General features: G+C 34.4%; 2 long non-coding RNA genes across 2 annotated transcripts; both read right to left on the bottom strand.

Moving 5' to 3' along the window:
• Window positions 1-12,266: 12,266 nt before the first annotated feature.
• On the bottom strand, window positions 12,267-15,195 carry LOC128233952 (uncharacterized). Its single transcript, XR_008260820.1, has 5 exons — window positions 14,884-15,195; window positions 14,212-14,529; window positions 13,823-13,957; window positions 13,487-13,593; window positions 12,267-13,217 (listed from the first exon to the last, which is right to left on the bottom strand). It is a non-coding gene; the product is annotated as an uncharacterized LOC128233952 (long non-coding RNA).
• Window positions 15,196-15,409: 214 nt separating this feature from the next.
• On the bottom strand, window positions 15,410-17,126 carry LOC128233953 (uncharacterized). Its single transcript, XR_008260821.1, has 4 exons — window positions 16,960-17,126; window positions 16,246-16,542; window positions 15,810-16,115; window positions 15,410-15,699 (listed from the first exon to the last, which is right to left on the bottom strand). It is a non-coding gene; the product is annotated as an uncharacterized LOC128233953 (long non-coding RNA).
• Window positions 17,127-17,874: the final 748 nt, after the last annotated feature.

Genomic DNA, 17,874 nt, shown 5'->3' with positions numbered 1-17,874 from the left:
AGGAGCTCTCTTTTTTCTAAGCTCAGTTGTTTGCGGTACAGACATTATACTGGGATATTTTACATCTGATCAGTATATACAGCGCCAAGCTTTCACTAGACGTACGTGGAAGAAAACCATTCAAGGGAAGGCTAATACATGTTTTAGCATAGTTTAAGCTGATTAATTTGCTTGTCTTAATACATAAGAAGCATACCTTGAACTCGGATAACATGTTTGGGGATTTTAATTGTATATGACCAATAAAAATCTACAATAATAGTTCCATATTCAATCTGCTTGAATAAGTGGATAACTTAAGGCAGGTTTAATCTGAATTTCATTTTTTTGCTATTACAACTGATGCCATTATTGGCACGCATTTTTAAAACTGCAACTGAAACAGCTGTGACCTTTCTGGGTTGATAAACATACCAAGTAAGTACAACATGCACGGCTACGCACATGGACCTTTTTATTAAATATATATATCGAGTAAGTACACCATGAGCGCTGACGCACGCTGACATTTATCAGATCATGTTCGTACCGAATAAGTACAACATGCAAGCTGATAGTCGCTGGTCGTTATTTTGTCATTTACATACCGACCAAGTACAACATGCGTGGTAGCACTTTTTATTTTTATTATTACCGACAAGTACAACACGCACAGTGACCATGTTTATTTCATATAAGCATCGAGCAAAATGAAATGTAAACAACCTTTTTCCTACTAAGTTAAATAATGTACATATATATAATATATAGAGGATATTTGTTTATTTCATTGTAAGATCGTATTTTATTTCACGAGTGTCATAAAAAAAACATATTTTCACGAGTGGCGAAGCCACGAGTGAAAGTGTAGTTTTTTTATGATCACGAGTGAAATTAAATACGATCTTAACACTGAAATAAACAAATTTTCTGTTTCTTTTATGCTTATTTTCGGAGTTGTATATGTTTTTTTATTCATTTCTGAATTACCCCCTTTTTTGAAAAGGGTGGGCTTTACGCCGCTACCCGTGGGGCGCCCCTCATGCATAATTATAGCTGTCAACTTTTCTACTTTCGGTTTGCTGAGAAATAGTTCTCTGCTATTCATTCTTATAGCTTAATATTCGCTCGCTTTTTATTGCAAAGCTTTATGAACAGTAAAAAATAAAGTATTGTTAGTGCACAAATGTTCCAAAAAATAATGAAAACACTTTTTATTTTTATTTCAAATTACTACGACGCTATTTATAGAATGAAAATTTGGAAGGTCAAATGTGTTAGCAAAACAAATGTGGATACTCATTGGATTTTAACCATTCTTCTTAGTTTAAGACTGCATATACGCGTGTTTTTATAGTAAGTTAATATTCAGTCATCTTACTGTCAGAGACTAGTCCGTTTCACTTTAAAATGTTTGTTTTCCAGAAGAATAAATGCCACGCTAGTTTGTTGACACATTTTGAGATGTGGGTGGGGTAAAAAATATCGGATCTATCTGTAAATTGTTCTGTGAATTTTCCAGGAAGCTCATTTTACGTACTACAGCGGTTAACAGTTTAAAATACATTTGAACGATGCTATAAAATTTTATTTATGTTCGAACAGTTGTTTTTGTCTGTGATTTGTTTGGAATGAAAGCAAATGTTCGAACATTCAGCTTCAAAGATCAGTAAAATGTTTGATAAACGGGATAACCGGTAATAAACGGTAAGTTGTTAATTTCCAATTATATATTTATTTAAATTTATAAAATATTTCTTTATTTTTTTTATCATTTTTTGACATAATTTACTGAAGTCCAGTGGTCTGTTTTGACCAAGGCAAGTACATGTAACAACAAAGGATTTTAAAAGTAGTTCTAAAAATTGATATTTTCACTCCTTATTTTGCAGTGGAAATATCATATTGATATTTTCACTGTTGTTATTTCACTGTTAAAACCCCATATTTCATCGTAAAGCAGGAAAGAAAAAAAACACTCTTAAATGATGAAAATTCTTATAACTCAATACAAAGGTATTTTAATAGTGTTTCTTGTGTTCTGTTGTTAGGTTCCTGTAGCAAAAAACAAGCTTCCTGGATGAAACACAAATACCCTATTAAAACGTTATAGCAGTAACAATAAGCACATATAGGCTGCTGAGTCCAACTGAAGATGACAAGGCAAGCCAAATGCCTGCCAAGTTTGATTGGCGGTGACCAGGCATATCCGAAGTTTGCCGCGTCCGTGTTGCTGTGACCAGTCTGACCTGATGCTTGCCTAGTTCGATTTGCGGTGGCCAAGAAAATCCGTGACTTCAAAAGGCTATGACCAGGTAGATCCAAGTCGAAATGACGAATACCAGGCAGACTCTAGGATTGGTGAATTCGCGAGGTGGTGACCAATCAGACCCGAGTCCTTCTGAGTACCAGTGGCAATGACCAGTTGGACCCAAGGGTTGCTGATTTGAATGGCGGTGACCATGCAGATCTGAGGCTTGTCGAGTGCTAGTGCCGGTTACCAAGCAGGCCTGTGGCTTGCCAAATAAATGTTGTAGTGAACAGGCAGATCAGAGTCCTGTCGAGTCCGAATGACAGTAACCAGGTAGACACGAGGCTTGCTGAGTTCAAGTAACGGTGATCAAGCTGACCGAAAACTAACCGAGTCCTCGTTGCGGCGAGCAGGCTGATCAGAGTCTTGTCGAGTTCGAGTTGCGATGACCAGGCCTACACGAGGCTTGCCGAGGTACAAGACGTTGATCAAACAGAACCAAGGCTTGCCGAGTCGCCATGGCGGAGACCAGGCACAGCCGAAGTTTGCCGACGCAAAATGTTTTATAATTTGCTCAAATTGCAGTGTACAAGCGATGCCAAGCCAAAAAGGCAATCGAGAAAGCCAAAGTCGATTTCTAAGCACTGTGTCCCGATATAAATGATTTGTTACTTGTGTATTCTAAATTTTATTCTATAATTTCACACACACACACACACACACACACATCCTTAGTATTCCTGATGACTGGTAAACTGGCGTACAGATTCAACGTCATTAAATATCATACATCTACTTATATCGTGAATCAAATCACGGAACATACAAAATGATCTACAATTACTTTATACACCTTAAACGAAAACGTAGATATAGGGAACAAAATTAGAAAATTCAATTTTATCTAAACTTAATCCGATGAATACATTGTCACAAAACATCTGGAATTAAAAACGAATATAATGAATATTTAAAATAATGTCTTTAGTGGCATTGAAGAACAAGTTGGAAATAGAACGGTAATTCCCAGTTGTTCCCTATGTCCAGTTGTTGCTTTGTACGTATCTTAATATATCGTTGTCGCTTGCCCATTCAATTATGCATGGCGGATTCGATGCATCCGTTTCACAAGACATTTTTAAAAAACAGACAGAAACATTGTTGCTATATTTATGTATTTTGTTGACGAATATTGAAAGATCCGACGGGGGATCTGAAAACAAAATAGAACCAACTAATAAATATAAGTATACATTTCAAATGTTACCGTTTTCAATTCAGGAAATACAAACATATAATGTTTAGTTTTCAAGATACAACCAAACAAGAAAAATGTCGAATTCATAGTTCAATTATACAAACATTTACTATGAGAAATGTAGTTATATTAAATTTGGGTTTTCTTCTCATATATTCCCTTCTTAAAATTTATTTTATTTATTTCTATTCGTCAATCGCTTTCAGTTAAACTTATATTTTATACTGATATTTACGCATATTGACATTTCTGTTAAACCAACATCATGTTTACTATCCCTGGTGCAACACATTTGTTTTCCATTCCACGTTTTATCAGTCTTTCTTGCCTTTACAAGACTTGGAAACGTATTAGAAGATATATTAAATGAATCCGTTTGTTGAACATCAGCTAGCAAACCTGTGTCAACGCGTATTTCTATTGCAGGGGCTGGAATTGCATTCTGCACTTCACAGATTGTTGTCGAACCTTCTCCATCAAGGAATTCAGGAACTGTTAACATGGGCGGGCTACCTTTCTCTGAATTTAAAGCCTAATGATGAACTAACATCTAATATTATGCAAAATCCAAAAAGTTAAACATCCATAAAAAACACGATTTATATATTGTCATTATGAGTCTCATATTTACTTACCTACGTTACAGAGAATGCCATGACCGTCTTAGGGTGTTTCAAGGGCTGCATTTGAAACTTGGCATGTCACATTTTGTCTTGACAGACCAGCCATTCGTTGATAAACGTCATGGAATCGGTACAACCCTTTGATTTCTTTGCTTTCAGCAAGAACAAATGAATCCTGGCCCAGTAAAAGAGCGACCTGTACGGGTTCAGTCCAGTTTTAAGTTTTGCAATACAACTCGGAGCCTCCATAAACATAAATGCATTCTGTTGTATTAAAGTCAGGGGACTTTGGACCGAGAACTGGGTAACTCGGTCGTTCTGCAAACAATTACGCTGATTTTAATCATCAGTTTTCATTATATATATATATATATATATACATAATGTATTCTTTTAAAAAAAGGACTAAAAGTTGTTTACATTTTATATACTTATTTAACATATATATATAAATTTGTTTACTTCCATTAAACGTGAACATTTTAAACATGACATAATTTTAAAAATAAAATGTTTGATTATTCATTAAAATACAAAGTAGGTACATGGAAAATAAAGTTGTACATTGTCCGTGTTTTCTGCTTGATTGCACTCTAAAGTATAATATCCCTCATCTTTTTTTATTAAATTTGGGTACCGTTAATGTGTACAGAAATGCAGATACTGTTTCCTCTTCGTAATAACTTTCGCCTAGCTTTATATCTTCGCTGTTCTTCTTCCATGTTCGTGTAAGAAATGTTTCATAATATAGAGAAAAGTCAGACGGAAAGTATCTTAATTTGACGTCCGCGCCGTGAACAACTTGGTTTAAAAGCACGAGAGTTCCACATTGTCCAACAATATCTGAAGATTAGAATTTAGTTACTAATATGTATAGAAGTTTTTCTAAAACTATTTAAGTTAATTGATTTGAACTGATTAATTCGACAAAGATCTTATTAGTTTGCATATTTAGCATATTACCATTTATATTTTCTTCCAAAATGATCTTAAGAAATAAAGGTGTACTTTGTTAATACGGGTCGTCCAGTATTTTTTTATAGTTAAGTATAATGTACATAGACAGGCCCAGTAGCAAACAAACTACTATGCCTGTGTTAGTAGGCTTTAATGAGTAAAGACGCAAATAACAACAAATGGATGAAACAAAAAAGCAACGCACAGTCTTTATATCCGTATTAATATGCATATCTTCATTTGGGTAACCGACTTAAATCGTTTTTCGATATTTTACCTGTCATATTTAAAGATACCATGCTTGTTCTAATCGTTGTGTTAGTTGAACATCTGGCGTAGAAGACAGATTTGTTGTATGCAACTGTAGCCTTCCATTTCATAAAGAATGAAATGGTTTCTTGCAGCACCTATGTAGTCATACAGAGCTGCAATCAAGGTTGTAAACTGATAACAAGTAATTGATAACCTTAATTAAGTTGTATTTCAAGTAAAACATTTTTTAACAATTATAATTGTAAATCCGATAGGTCAGCGATTTTTAACGCTTATTATAATATATAACGCTATAAAAATCTGGATAGTAATAATAATAATAATAATAATAATAATAATAATAATAATAATAATTATAATAATAATAATAATAATAATGATAATAATAATAACAAAAATAAGTTAATTTATTTTGCTTAAAAATAAATTTTATTATTTTCGCGAGATTGAATTTAAGGTCTGTTGTTCCGTTGCTAAGCAATCGGAACACTCTCGGCCGCTATCGGTCAAGTCAATGCGGACTGGTTCTCGATATTTGACACTAGTTTAAAGTGCCCTTTTGAATTAAATTTAACCGGTCTATTAACGGGGAATCTTTCTTTGCTAGCGAAATCTCGTACGGAGAGGACCAAAATAAAAAAGCTCTTGAATAAATAGGAAAATAAAGAAGTTTAGTACTTTAATATCTGACACTCGCGGCTTTTTACGCCTGTTACAACAATGCCGGGTAGAGGACGCCCTAAAGGGAGGAAAAGGAAGGTGGCGGAAGCAGCAGAGGTAAGGGAAGAGGAACAGCCACGTGCTCGGAGGCTAAGGCAACCGCCTCGTGTCAATATGAAAGAACAACTCCCACAGGCGCCACAGATACCCTTGCCAGACGCGGAGCTGGGAAACAACAATGAGGGTAATGTATTTGGCTTCTATGATATCATTACTAGGTCTCATATTTTGCCTCCTTTAAACACAGAAACTGTGGTTCCTACGGGTAATAGGCAAAGTCCTTCAGATACTGGGTGTGGCTTAACGGGGTCTGGCCAAGGTGGAGAGTTCCAAATGGGTGCAAATTTTGATGGTAGCATGGACATGTATAGGTTAGCGAACGATGAATTTTCGTCACATGTACCAACGCAATTGAAGCAACAAATAATGAGGGGAGAATATATAAATTTGGCTATCTTATTAAAAGGGGCAATTGAATTGAACGATACGTGTAAAAGTTCCACACTGTCAATATCACTAGATGGCTCCCTGGAGGCCAAACCAAAACAGTGCAAGGAAAAGGTACAATCCGTCGAAAAGTGGACTGATGCATTTTTGATTTACATGTCCATCTATCTGGCTTTGCAACCCCATAAAACAAACGAAATGTTACAATATATGTAGAATGTTAGAGAGGGTGCTTCACGCCAAGGCGGCTTTGCATGGCGCTCATATGATGAGCAGTTCAGGCTACGCCAGGCCATAACTCCGTCACCATGGTCCAAAATTAATAATGATCTGTGATGGCGTTGTATGATTGTTCGTGACACGCCCCAGGAAACTTAACGGTCCCGGTAAACCATAGCCAAACACGATCGTCTACAAGTTTTGCGTGCATTGATTTTAATAAAGGGAATTGATCATGGGCCATGTGTAAATTTAACCATGTTTGTTCACGGTGTGGTGCAAGGCATGCCGAGATTAATTGAAGTCATTCCCCGCCAAACCCGAATGCAAATGTAACCCCTGCAAACTTCTCTCGAAATAATCAGGCCGCACGGGGACCTATGGGTTACTCAACTTAGATATTTCACACGAGTATCGGGTTTTTCCGCCCGGATAGAGTACATCTCGGCTGCCTTGGGGATTGGATTTTATATTGACGCTTTAAGGGATTCGATAATGCAATACGTATAATTTCATAAACATATTTTTTGGGGGGAAATTGTTTAACAATTTTGTGGCGGGAAAAAAATCGCAAGCCGAGAGCTGGCTAGTCTGTCATCCATTTCAATTTAAAAATGCATACATATATTATTTATGATTTAGATGTATTTTGGGCTTGTTGAGACCTTTTACCTTGGTCGAGCACCTCGGTGCTAGTTATCACTCGGTATGGGAATCAACAATAGGGCTATACATGTGAAATTGGGAATTATAAACTAAAATCAATTAATTAGGATGAATATAGATATAAATAACGTTTATTATCCCGTTGCTGGAATAACAAGTTCTTAAGGAGTCTGTTGCATGTCTGTTGCTCAAGGCCGGGAACGTCCTAATACTTGGCGCCCCGATGGTTGCGTTGTTGCGTTGCGTTGCCATGAGATTGCGGAGATATATTGCGGACGTTGCATTGGCTGTTGGCAATTGTGGGTTGCATTGTTGCGTTGCGTTGCGTTGCGTTGCTAGGAGATTGCGGGTATATTGCGGGGTTTGCAGTTGCTTTTGGTAAGGAGCATTTGCACGTAGACCGTAGTTGCTGGGTTGTAGCATTTTGCTAAACAGTCTATTCCAGCACGTGCATATCATAGGACACTATAGTATTTATAGAGTACACTTTGAATATACATTTAATACAACGGCTCAGCCTAGCCTCTCTCGGCTTGCGTGGTTCTTTTCCATTCGGACTTCCAGGCGTGTGTCACTATGACCTATCATGGAGTCCGTTCGTTTTCACGGCCATATTTGGCAAATCCTTTTTTCTTTTTGTTTGTTAAGCTGTTGTACCAATTGCAGTTATTATATAGCAAGGCAATTATACGTTTATAATATTTATTATGCAGAAGTAAAACTTAGGAAATGTCAATGTTGTTTATCTGGTTTTAATAATAATAAGAATGATAATATTAATAAAAAAATGATATTAATAGATATAATATTTTACAAAAGAGTTGAACTCAAGATGGATTTAAGCGTCTAGGTTTATTTACTAAGATCGAAACACAGAAATTATTAGATGATTTTGTTGAACAGAAATACTAGTAGAAAATATACGTTACCATTCCTTTTTCTATTACATTAGTTTTTGAGTCATAGTAGTAGAAGAAGTAATGCTGGAGAAAGAAGTATTAGTAGTAGCAGTAGCAGCAGTAGTAGTCGTAGTAGTAGTAACAGCATCAGCAGTAGAAGTAGCAGCAGCAGCAGCAGTAGAAGTAGTAGTAGTAGTAGTAGTAGTAGTAGTAGTAGTAGTAGTAGTAGTAGTAGTAGTAGTAGTAGTAGTAGTAGTAGTAGTAGTAGTAGTAGTAGTAGTAGTAGTAGTAGTAGTCGTTGTAGTAGTAGTAGTAGTAGTAGTAGTAGTAGTAGTAGTAGTAGTAGTAGTAGTAGTAGTAGTAGTAGTAGTAGTAGTAGTAGTAGTAGTAGTAGTAGTAGTAGTAGTAGTAGTAGTAGTAGTAGTAGTAGTAGTAGTAGTAGTAGTAGTCGTAGTAGTAGTAGTAGTAGTAGTAGTAGTAGTAGTAGTAGTAGTAGTAGTAGTAGTAGTAGTAGTAGTAGTAGTAGTCGTAGTAGTTGTTGTTGTTGTTGTTGTAATAGAAGTAGTAGCAGTAGCAATAACAGTAGTAGTTGTAGTTGTTGTTACAGATATAGCACAGACTATTATATATCTTTAATAATAAAGAATAATCTACATATATCCTACGTACCAGTTAAGTACACGGCAAATTGAACACCTTATATATTCATTGTGGTAGCATTGTTCAAGCAATAAATAATATTTCTATTTGAGCGTATTAGTTCAGTATTTGTGTTGCACTGATTTTACATTGCTTAAAAATGACCTTCTATTATTAGTATTCCAGAAAATAGAAACAGTCAATCTCTTATTCTTTTCATGGGGAAACTAAATAGTGTTCGTCCTTTCGGTCCATAATTGCTTTACTGAAACCTATTGTTTCATTGTTTTGAAAGGACCATGAATTGAACTGGTCCTTCTTTCGCAATTATGATACTAATAGTCCATCAACAGACAGGCGACACAACTTCTTAAGTCTTGCTATCATTAAAATTGTTCAAACCACAATATAATTGATCAATCAACTATTGTGTTTAATTGTATGATAGTACGCGTTGAATCCTTTATTTTAATCTTGAATCATGTATTATTTATAAAATGCATGTTAAGCGCTTGCAATTATTTAACAAAACATTAGCCTAAACTAGTACTCATTAAATGAATTTATGTATATTTAGAACAAAATGTTCAAATGAGTACTGTAAAACAGTCAAATTTATTGTTTGTCTAAAATCTAAGAAGGAACATTAACACAATAACAGATCCATTTTTTAAATGTGGTTTAAACAATTTAAATAATTTTTCATTGGTTTATTCAGCAACTACACTCTGCCAAATGAAATCTACGGTATGTGTTTCCTTTGCTTTGATTTGTTTAGCATGCCACATATATCTAGAATATATTTCTCGACTCGACAACATTTTCCTGATTCCCCGGAACTATATCTGCATAATTTCACAGCTCTTTTTTCTCTAAATGTTTCATTGGAATGTTCTTACCGGTCATTACGATTACACATGCGGTAAAGTTAAACAATAAACACAGTCGTTAACAACTTGTATCTTTTTGGACAACGAATTAAATTTAATTTACTGATGTATCACATCGCTTACGACACATGTGTCTTATGTAGATTTTGCGTATATTTTAGTTCGAAATTAACTTGGTTTGTCTACCACGGAAATGTCAGTTAATTTCACAATATCGTCGGTATATGTATCTGTACTTATCACGTGACTTTCACAAGCTGAAAACACACACTTTTAACTGGGAATCCAACACGCGCTATTTTCACACAGGTAAATTCAGATGAGTCACTACTAATTATTTTATAATGTGTTCAAGCTTAATTTAAAACTGAGACACGAGCTTTTAAATGTAAAATGTCAAGGTCAATGTTTACCTAATTGTGAACATTAATTGTAAATACTAGATTATGGGCATGGATGGGTATGTGTTTTAACGGGGGTTCCCTCTCGGTAATCACCCCAAAATTAACCGCAGGTAAGTGTTTATTAAAATGACATGCACACCTTCTCCCTTTTTATGCACAACGACGTATCAAAGCCGTGTCTTCTGAAACATTTATGGTTGTCTCATGCTCAATGAAAATGTAATACCTTCTCTTTTCTTTTGAGCGTAGAAACACGTGTGAGGAAAAGAAAACTACAAAGAAGAACACATGTGTAGTTAATTAAACGATCATTAAGCGTCAAGGCTTAGGTAAAAAAAAACACCATTGCATTGCTGATTTGGTCAGGTACCGTATGGTGAACTTGTTTTCGGCCAGCAAGCACACGGGTAACCGTCCATTTACCTTATCTAATAATAGTGTAAAACAGTAGCACTATCTGTAATTGTTTTACATCCAGAACAAACCAAACAATATCATGTTACCAACCGTTTTAGAAGGCTTATTTTCTGAAGGTCATTTGAATATTGCATCTAAGTATATGCACATTTGTTATGTTATCATATTAACTTTTATGTGCATATAGTGTATATGCATGTGAGGATTTATAAAGAACTAGTATAGAGGTTCAAAGTACATAGTCAATTTCTCCTTATATCCAGATATAGGTATTACACACAAAAGTTTTAATACCTTTGTTATGCGTTTGTGATATACATATATCACTTACAATACTTCATCTATAATTTCAGGTCTTTCACTAATTGACCCTTGCCTGAAAATTCAGATTTGCACTTACAACATATTGGCATCAAGGTGAAGTGCTCACTGGTTCCTTCTACACCACGAAAACATTTTATATTTCCTCAAGCTACTTTGAGAGTAAATGTTTGATTTTGTCTACAATATTTTGTTGTAAATATCCACTTAGTTGCATTTGATATATCTAACTTACATAACAACCAATAATTTCAATTGTATTCCCCTCCCACACTTACGTCATTGACAATCGAATGCAAGTGATAAAGCTTTGTATCAGCAAATCTTTAGAGAGAGAAAGAGAGCTGGACAATGGAAATACACTTTCACCGAAAAAGACCCCAAACGTTTAAATACATTCCTCTTTAGGCAGGTTTTGAGATGCATCGTAAATTGATTACATTAATCTTTAGTGTGTCGGCAAATTGATGTTGCCTCACGATAGTATTTTTGTATGATTAATTCGTCTGAATCATATTTCTTTTATTTGCAGCCTTACTTATTAAATAAGCCTATGCACGCGGCGTCATTGAATATGTATCTGTTTTTGTTTTTATTCATAACAGGTGAATCCAACCTAAATCACGAAGGCTAAAAAAGTTGTCGCATGTATGATATATATATATATATATATATATATATATATAGATATATATGTTTATATATTGATATACTTTTTCGCTTACATTGAATTTTATATTACACAACATATCGGTATGTGTTAAGAATGAACGTCAACATTGATTATGGTCTTTTTGTTCCTTTCATATGTTAATACGAGTAAAATATTCTATATTCGGATTATGTAGGTCCATATTTCATCTCTTTGACAATACAAAGGACGACGAGTTGGAGCATTGTCAAAGCACAACAAAAGGGAGTGGTTTTAATGATTGCCAGGGTTTTATACTAGAAATGTATGCTCGTACACGGAACCAGTGATCTTAATTAAGACATTTTCAGTTAAGGTTCCCTTGTTTATCGCAATAAGGGCAGATTGTGTGACCTTCTTTATTCTTTGCTTTTCTTTTCCTCTATTGTGTTTTCATCTTTATTTACTTAGATTAGTTTTGAATTATCTATTTTCATTACTCTGTTTGCAGCTATGTTCATTATGTTCATGCATCAATTATTAATCAATTATTTAAGAATAAGATGAAGCACATTTATTCAGTAACAATATACACAACATATATGATTGAATTAGATCAATATGACCAACAATACATGCAATGTAAGTCCTGTAATGCAATATGTGTGGATATACATTTAAACAACTAGTTTGTACTGAGACATAATTACATTATGATTATAAGTACAATTTAATTACAATCACTATTAAATGAAATATAAGATGTGATCATGTATTGTTTCAATTAGTATACAAATATTTCGGCTCATGGCTTAACATAACGAACCAGATTTAAAAGCATTTGTTAAATATACTAACCTAAGGACTAGCCTAAATATATTATGTTTGATCTAATCACACACCTGCAGTAGACATATCTTATTTTTTATGGAATAAATGTTATTAAGTTAGGAGTCGAAGTGTAAATTGTATATTCAAAGGTATGCCGTGTGTTTACAAAATGTTTTAGAACTATATAATATACAGTCAAAACTCACATGTTTTAGGACTATATAACATACAGACAAAACTCACATGTTTTAGGACTATATAACATACAGTCAAAACTCACATGTTTTAGAACTATATAACATACAGTCAAACCTCGCATGTTTTGGAACTATATAACATACAGTCAAACCTCACATGTTTTAGAACTATTTAACATACAGTCAAAACTCACTATGTCAAAGTCGTTTAACCTCGAGAAATACTTAGGGATATTGAACATTGGATACAACCGAAATACAAAACATGACTAACTAAACCCAATACGTTCGAAAGATGTTCAAAACAACAAGAATATCCAGTTCGACTCAAAGATTAGAAAGTTCATATTAAAATATCTTTAGGAATATTGATAAAAATAGTATTGGTTGTGCCTTCTGTAACAATTTGGTTGGATTAGTTGCTTTATATCGCGTGAATGTAAGACTCAGCCTGTGTAATTGTCTCATGGGTTTGTTGGTCGGATGGAATATCCACATAGTCGTAGTGGCAAACGTTCCTGTTTGAAGGGGCTTGGTGTTCTTCTGTAGCCGATAGTGGAGATATGTTCTCAGAGGCACTTGCAGATATTCTTCTCTTTAAAGTAATGGATTAAAATATAGATATAGACATAGGAGATAACAACATTACCTTTAAATTTTGAGTCCTTTTCAGTAATGTTATAAATGATAATATTTAGATTGTTTGTCAATGTTTATATCATTTTAATGGTATTTTACACAATGTAATACAACACATGTAGGCTCTTTCCTCTCAAATGGTATAAAACACTGAAAACAGTGTAACGCTTTTATCTAACCATCTGTTTCTTATAGATTTAATGGTTTAGATTAACGAAGTCTTACTATATCGTGAAGCATCGTTGCCTCAACAGTAGACTGAACAGCGTCGTACAAATGGCTGCTTGGGTCGATATATGCAGTTTTTCTTCGGCGTAGAAACATTTCATACGCTGTGTCAAACATAAACGCTATGCATAATGCGCTAATTAATAAATATCATAATTTCCGCCAGAGAAAAGCAAGAACGCCTTAAAATCAGAATTAAATGAATTCCCGAAATAAACAATAATATAATCCCGAGAGAAATTCTGAAACAAATATGAAATATGAAAAGATATTAAACGATGAACAATATTGACATGAAAGCCTTATTTTAATTAAAAGTGTCTCCACAATTACCCTGAGATTTGCATCGACGAAATAGAAGCAATGTCAACTTTGTTATGAATAAAAGTATAATGGTTCCAGATAACGCGTACAGGACCGACACGTGAAACTGTAGGGCTACAACGGATGCAGGGTTGGTAGCTGCTTCTGCAATAATATGACAGGTCATGCACAAATATTTTAGTAAAGGTTTTCGATGTTGTTAGTTCCATCTATAATCATATTCCTTGCGTGTTCTGTTATTCAGTTTATTAGCAAATAACGGATGTAGTTGCCTCTCTTATTGAAATAATTTGCTGTACTAGTATTTCAGTTTGGTAAGTACGCTTTTGTAACTATATTTTTGTCCATCTACTGTATTACTGGATATCACATATTCAATAGCATGGCAGCTTACCTACCTTGAAAAGCCTCAAACACAATAGTGTATGTTTCATGTATTATATCAGATGAATCGTTCCCACACTTTGCAGAACACTGTATCCGTTTCCCGTCCACATCTTTTGTTAGGATGAATAGAGCATTTGAAACACTTATAATGCCCAGACCACTGTTCTTTGTCCATTGCGATATCGATATTGGGTGAAGAAAGACGAAGTTTGTAGTCCATGATATTGCACAAGGCATGCATGTTGGACCAGTATTGCACGTTAAGTTAAGAATTTCAGGATTGCTTTCTTTTACAATAGATGTCTCCATAAAAAGACATAAAGGGATATCTAAAACAATAGACACAAAGAAAAGAATAAGCACATTCAGTTGATGTCTAACTTCATTTGTTTTTGCCTATACAGTGTTGCGCAAAGTGATAGAAAGGCTTTTTTTACAATGAAAGAAGTTATTTCCTTTATGTCACGAACGTTCATGCTACGGAAGTAGCGGCGTAAAATCTCAATGTCTTTTCATTCAAAAGAAATGTTTAGTTATCAATTGTTGAATATTTTGAGATAATACATATGAACATTAAATGAACAATAATACGATATATTAAATTAAATTCCAAGAAAATAATAGTTAAGTTTGATCAGAGACAGGCCGAGAGATGTGAACAAATATAAATACTGAGTACTTACCTGAACAAGATAACTCATAGTTTTTATTTACATTAGACGTAAAATGATCGCATCTTGTTGATCATGTAATTGTTCCTCCAGCCATATCATTTGTGACATTGTAAAGCACGTTGGAAACAGAACGATCATTCCCACTGTCAGCATTCGCCCAGTTGCTGCTATAAACGTATCTCAAATAATCGTTGTCACTTGACCATTCAATTGCGCAAGGCGGATTTGATTTACTCGTTTGACAAGACATGTTTAAGTAACAGCCATATTTTTTTTTGTTATTTTCAATAGTTTTGTTTACGGACATCGAAAGGTCCGACGGCGGATCTGAAAACAGAATAAGGCAAAATCTTCGATAAAGATTAGAAAGACATAAACATATAATGTTATTATATTGTTATATAAGTTCAATGACACCCACTCAGGCAAAAGATATATAAAATATTTACCTTTCAATAATGCAAATATTCCAAATGGGAAAGATATGTATCTTAAATTTGTTATGCCACTCCGAGTTTAACTTACATTTCATACTTATATTTTTGCATACTGAGACATCTTTTTCAAAATCATATCTGTTGATTCTGGTACAGCACTTCTCTTTTCCATTCCACAATTTGTTAGCAATTTTCACCTTTGCTGAACTTGTAAAAGTATGAGATGATTCATTAAATGTATCAGTTTGTTGAACATCACCCAGCAAGACGTTATCAACGTATATTTCTATTGTCGGAGCTGGGATAGCATTTCGCACTTCACAGATAGATGTAGAGTTTTCTCCATGAAGTAATTCAGGAACTGTTAGAACAGGCAGGCTACCTGTCTCTGGAATTGATACATTATGATTTAAGAACATTCAATTTCATACTTTATCCATTTTTCTAACAAAGAAAAATGAATCAAAGCTTGTCATTAGGCGTCTCCTATTTGCTTACCTACGCTACATAATAACCCGTGCGCTACGTCAGGCGTGTCAAGGGCTTCATAAGAAACCTGACAGATAACATTCCGTCTAGACATTCCGGCTATTTGTTGACAAACGTTTTGGTATCGGTAAAAACCTTTGTTCCCGTCGCTTTCAGAAAGGACAAATGAATCATTGCCAAGTATAAGTACGACTTCTACTGGTTCTGTTCCAGTTTCAGTTATGCAATAAACGTCAGAGCCAGCATAAACATAAATACATTCTGTTATATTAAAGTCAGGGGTTTTTGGACCAAGAACTGGGTAAACCGGACTCTCTGAAAATAACACAAATAATTTTAATCAATTGGAATACATTTCCCCTTTTAAATGCAAACTAATGGCTATCAAATTGCTGCTCTTGAATTAATAATCTAGAAACATAGATTATAAGTAAAAGCAATTTACCTGGAATATGAAGCTGCACAGAATCCGTATTGTATGATGAATAACAATTTAAAATGTACGTCCCTTCATTTCTTTCCTCGAATTTAAATATAGTCAATATGTACAAAAAATCAGACACGATTTCCTCTTCGTAAGAACCTTCTTGTATCTCAATGTCTCAGAGGTATTTCTTCCATTTTCGGGTAGTGTTTGTTTGGCGTTGTATAAAATAGTCAGACGGAAAATATCCAAGTTTGACGTTCGCGTCGCGAACAATCGGACCTAGAAGTACGAGAGCTCCACAATGTCCAACAATATCTGTAATTTGTCACTAAACAATAAATGATATTATCACAACAAAATCCTATTTCATTGAGGTTGTATAGAACCAATATCCATATAGCAATTAAGTAAAGTGGAAAGTAGTAATTGAAATTTTTTCTAACAATTAATACTTTAAATTATTCCTTTAACCATTGAAGTTATTTGATATGAACTGATTGATCAGGTTGAGATATTCTCATTGTTCGCATTTGTAGCTGATTAACATTCTATGTTTTGATTTCTTTAAACGAAGAAATTACATGGACAGGCCTTGTGACAAATTCCTACCAAGATTGCGTCATAAGACTTTAATGAGTAGAACCCCAAATGATCTCAAACAGGAAACATGATACAACAAACACAATCAAAGAAAGTTGTTGGTACTCCCTTGAAACGATCAGTGATATTTACCTTTCATATTTAGAGATGTCATGCTTGTTTGAATTGTTTCGTTTGTTGAACATACAGCGTAGAAATAAGATCCGTTGTATTCGATTGAAGCCGTCCATTTTAAAAGGAATGACGTATCATCAGAATATCTTTTAACATTTGTCCCATTCATTGTTTTGAATGTTGTGTTCCCGACAGTTATGTACTTCCATTCTACGTCACATCCCCAAGGGTAGGACGGTGTCGCTTTCAGTGTTACCTCCCTGTTTACAAAAGCTGGTCCTACCACTGATATCGTTCCATACTTGTTATCCGCTGCACATACGTAGCACAGAAAAGCTGAAAAGTTTCAAACTATTTACAAATACACATCTCATCCGCAATAACTTAAGAGTAAAAGTGGAAAAATAATTAATAAAGCATTATTATGAAAAATCCTTATGGTTTACAAACGGAAAACGCAAATGGACACACAGGTTATAGAAATGAAATATCTGAAATTATAAGACACAATCGTGGATCATAAACGTAGGAAGATATATACGTTATATTGTTTTTATAACATTTATCATTATACGAAATACTTAGAAGAAGAAGCTTTAGCAGTAATAGCAGGTAGCAGCAGCAGTAGCAGGTAGCAGTAGCAGTAACAGGTAGCAGCAGCAGTAGCAGGTAGCAGGTAGCAGTAGCAGATAGCAGTAGCAGTAGCAGGTAGCAGTACTAACTAGTGACTGTTATTATCTTAATAAATGTTTTAAAATTGAAATGAATAATACTATATGATTTAGAGTGTTTTACTTATCAAACATACCGGAAATGAGTACGGCAAGTTGAGCACATATAATCATCCATTGTCGTGGCATATCTTCGCAAAATTATTTATTTATGAATGCTAATGTTCCTGTTCGGTCTATTCATTGCTAATTGTGTTACACT

The sequence above is a fragment of the Mya arenaria genome, chromosome 5 (genome assembly GCF_026914265.1).
Source record: "Mya arenaria isolate MELC-2E11 chromosome 5, ASM2691426v1".
Lineage (NCBI taxonomy): Eukaryota > Metazoa > Mollusca > Bivalvia > Myida > Myidae > Mya > Mya arenaria.
The sequence above is the reverse complement of the archived record's forward strand: the minus strand, read 5'-3'. Positions and strand labels throughout refer to the sequence as shown.